Source organism: Arachis stenosperma, chromosome 9 (genome assembly GCF_014773155.1).
Source record: "Arachis stenosperma cultivar V10309 chromosome 9, arast.V10309.gnm1.PFL2, whole genome shotgun sequence".
NCBI classification, from domain to species: domain Eukaryota; kingdom Viridiplantae; phylum Streptophyta; class Magnoliopsida; order Fabales; family Fabaceae; genus Arachis; species Arachis stenosperma.
Window position 1 is genome coordinate 17,968,773 of NC_080385.1, and position 4,580 is coordinate 17,973,352.

At 41.9% G+C, this 4,580-nt stretch overlaps 1 non-coding gene across 1 annotated transcript; it reads right to left on the minus strand.

Annotated features, from left to right (window-relative positions):
- Positions 1 to 335: 335 nt before the first annotated feature.
- LOC130952559 (small nucleolar RNA R71) lies at positions 336 to 439 on the minus strand. Its single transcript, XR_009074739.1, has one exon. It is a non-coding gene; the product is annotated as a small nucleolar RNA R71 (small nucleolar RNA).
- Positions 440 to 4,580: the final 4,141 nt, after the last annotated feature.

Here is a 4,580-nt window from a genome sequence, read left to right on the forward strand (position 1 = left end):
CCAAGTTTGATGGAAGAAGCATCTCCATTCCTGCCATTGGAGCCAATAACTTTGAGCTTAAGCCTCAACTAGTTGCTTTAATGCAACAAAACTGCAAGTTTTATGGACTTCCATCTGAAGATCCTTATCAGTTTTTAACTGAGTTCTTGCAGATCTGTGAGACTGTAAAGACGAATGGAGTGGATCCTGAAGTCTACAGACTCTTACTTTTCCCTTTTGCTGTAAGAGACAGAGCTAGAGTATGGTTGGATTCACAACCCAAGGATAGCCTGGACTCCTGGGATAAGCTGGTCACTGCCTTCCTGGATAAATTCTTTCCTCCTCAAAAGCTGAGCAAGTTGAGAGTGGATGTTCAAACCTTCAAACAAAAAGATGGTGAAACCCTCTATGAAGCTTGGGAAAGATACAAGCAGCTGACCAAAAGATGTCCATCTGACATGTTTTCAGAATGGACCATATTAGATATATTCTATTATGGTCTCTCTGAATTTTCAAAAATGTCATTGGACCATTCTGCAGGTGGATCTATTCACCTGAAGAAAACGCCTGAAGAGGCTCAAGAACTCATTGACATGGTTGCAAACAACCAGTTTATGTACACCTCTGAGAGGAATTCCGTGAATAATGGGGTACCTCAGAAGAAAGGAGTTCTTGAAATTGATACTCTGAATGCCATATTGGCTCAGAACAAAGTGTTGACTCAACAGGTCAACATGATCTCTCAAAATCTGAATGGATTGCAACATGCATCCAACAGTAATAGAGAGGCAGCTTCTGAAGAAGCTTATGATCCTGAGAATCCTGCCATGACAGAAGTTAATTACATGGGTGAACCTTATGGAAACACCTATAATTCATCATGGAGAAATCATCCAAATTTCTCATGGAAGGATCAACAAAAACCTCAACAAGGTTTTAACAATGGTGGACGCAACAGGCTGAATAATAGTAAGCCATATCCATCATCTTCTCAGCAACAGACAGAAAATTCTGAACAAAATACTTATAATTTAGCCAATATAGTCTCTGATCTGTCAAAGGCCACTTTCAGTTTCATGAATGAAACAAGATCCTCTATTAGAAATCTGGAGGCACAAGTGGGCCAGCTGAGTAAGAAAGTCATTGAAACTCCTCCCAGTACTCTCCCAAGCAATACAGAAGAAAATCCAAAAGGAGAGTGCAAGGCCATTGATTTAATCAAAGTGGCCGAATGCACAAAGGAGGAAGAGGACGAAAATCCCAGTGAGGAAGACCTCCTGGGACGTTCCTCAAGCAAGAAGGAGTTTCCTACTAAGGATCCAGAGGAATTTGAGGCTCATACAGAGACCATAGAGATTCCTTTGAACCTCCTTCTGCCATTCATGAGCTCTGAAGAATATTCATCCTCTGAAGAGGATGAAGAGGTGACTGGAGAGCAAGTTGCTCAATACTTAGGAGCTATCATGAAGCTGAATGCCAAGTTATTTGGTAATGAGACTTTGGAAAGTGAACCTCCCTTGCTCATTAACGAACTGGATACTTGGATTCAGAAAATTCTACCTCAAAAGAAACAAGATCCTGGCAAGTTCTTAATACCCTGTACCATAGGCACCATGATCTTTGAAAAAGCTCTATGTGATCTGGGGTCAGGGATAAATCTTATGCCACTCTCTGTAATGGAGAAGCTGGGGATCATTGAGGTACAACCTGCCTTGTTCTCATTACAACTGGCAGATAAGTCCATAAGACAAGCTTATGGAATAGTGGAGGACGTGCTAGTAAGGATTGAAGGCCTTTACATCCCTACTGATTTCATAATCCTAGACACTAGGAAGGAAGATGATGAATGCATCATCCTAGGAAGACCTTTCCTAGCCACAGCAGGAGCTGTGATAGATGTCAACAGAGGTGAGTTAGTCCTTCAATTGAATGGGGACTACCTTGTGTTTCAGGCACATGGCCATCTCTCTGTGACAAAAGAGAGTAAGCATGAAGAGCTTCTCTCAGTTCAGAGTCAAGAAGAGCCCACACAGTCAAACTCTAAGTTTGGTGTTGTGAGGCCACAACCAAACTCTAAGTTTGGTGTTCAAACCCCATATCCAAACTCTAAGTTTGGTGTTCAAACCCCATATCCAAACTCTAAGTTTGGTGTTGGGACTACACACTAAATTGACCTGATCACCATGTGGCTCCATGAGAGCCACTGTCAAGCTATTGACATTAAAGAAGCGCTTATTGGGAGGCAACCCAATTTTATTTATCTAATTTTATTTTATTTTGTTTCTTGTTTATTTTTGTGTTTTATTAGGTACATGATCATGAGGAGTCACGAAAAAAAATCAAAAAAATTAAAAACAGAGTCAAAAAATAGAAGAAAAAATTTTTCACCCTGGAGGTAGCGCAGACTGGCGTTCAACGCCAGTAAGGTGCATCTGGCTGGCGTTCAACGCCAGAACAGAGCACCATTCTGGCGCTAAACGCCAGAAACAAGCAACAACCTGGCGTTAAACGCCAGGATGATGCACAGGGAGGACAAACTGGCGCTGAACGCCAGAAACAAGCATGAAACTGGCGTTCAACGCCAGAAACATGCATTACATGGGCGTTGAACGCCCAGAACATGCACCAATGGGCGTTTGAACGCCAGAATGATGCATAAAGGCATGTTACATGCCTATATGGTGAAGGAATGGTATTTGTTTTCACCTCAGGATCTGTGGACCCCACAGGATCCCCACCTCAGGATCTGTGGACCCCACAGGATCCCCACCTACCATATTCCTACCTTACCTTTTAATCCTAATCACACTCTCCTAATCCAAATCTCATTTCACTCTTCCCCATATCACACTTCCCAAAAACCTTCACCAATCACCTCAAATCCTCTTCCCAATTACCCCATTCACCATTCACATCAACCTCCTCTTCCCCATAAACCCCACCTACCTTCATAAAATTCAAATTCAATTACCCACCCATTCCCACCCAAAATGGCCGAACTCCCACCCTCCCTCTCCCTATAAATACCCTTCCATTCTTCTTCTTTTTCACACAACACAAACCCCTTCTTCTCTCACATAGCCGAACCTACTTCTCCCCCTCTCTACCATTTCTCTTCTTCTTCTTCTTCTACTCTTCTTTTCTTTTTTGCTCGAGGACGAGCAAATTTTAAGTTTGGTGTTATAAAAGCATAAGCTTTTTTTTGTTTTTCCATTACCAATGGCACCTAAGGCCGGAGTATCCTCTAGAAAAGGGAAAGGGAAGGCAAAAGCTTCCACCTCCGAGTCATGGGAGATGGAAAGATTCATCTCCAAGAGCCATCAAGACCACTTCTATGATGTTGTGGCAAAGAAGAAGGTGATCCCTGAGGTCCCTTTCAAGCTCAAAAAGAATGAGTTTCCGGAAATCCGACATGAGATCCAAAGAAGAGGGTGGGAAGTCATAACCAACCCCATGCAACAAGTCGGAATATTGATGGTTCAAGAGTTCTATGCCAATGCATGGATCACTAGGAACCATGACCAAAGTATGAACCCAAGTCCAAAGAATTATCTAACAATGGTCAGGGGGAAATACTTGGATTTCAGTCCGGAAAATGTGAGGTTGGCGTTTCATTTGCCTATGATGCAAGGAGATGAACGCCCCTACACTAGAAGGGTCAACTTTAATCATAGGTTGGACCAAGTCCTAATGGACATTTGTGTGGAAGGCGCCCAATGGAGAATAGACTCCAAAGGCAAGCCAGTCCAACTAAGAAGACTGGACCTCAAGCCTGTAGCTAGAGGATGGTTGGAGTTCATCCAAAGATCCATCATCCCTACAAGCAACCGATCTGAAGTTACTGTGGATCGGGCCATCATGATTCATAGCATCATGATTGGAGAGGAAGTGGAAGTTCATGAAGTCATTTCCAATGAACTCTATAAAATAGCTGACAAGCCTTCACACATGGCACGGCTAGCCTTCCCCCACCTTATATGTCATCTATGTTACTCAGCCGGAGTTATCATAGATGGAGATGTCTCCATTGAAGAAGACAAGCCCATCACCAAGAAAAGGATGGAGCAAACAAGAAAAGTTCCTCACGGCCCTCAAGAAGAACATGAGGAAGTTCATCATCAACAAATGCCTCAAGGAATGCACTTTCCTCCCAACAACTATTGGGAGCAACTCAGTACCTCTTTAGAAGATTTGAGCCATAATGTTGAACAATTAAGGGTGGAACATCATGAGCACTCCATCATTCTCCAAGAAATAAGAGAAGATCAAAAAGCAATGAGGGAGGAGCAACAAAGGCAAGGAAGGGACATAGAAGAGCTGAAGAACACCATTGGTCCTTCAAGAAGAAGACGCCACTAAAGGTGGATTCATTCCTTGTTCCTTATTTCTTTCTGTTTTCGGTTTTTAATATTGTGTTTATTTATGTTTTGTGTCTTTATTTCATGATCATTAGTATGTAACCATGCCTTAAAGATTATGAATAAATCTATTAATCCTTCACCTTTCTTAAAAGAAAAATGTTTTAATTCAAAAGAACAAGAAGTACATAAATTTCGAAAATAGCTCTTGAATTTAGTTTAATTATATTGATGTGGTGATAA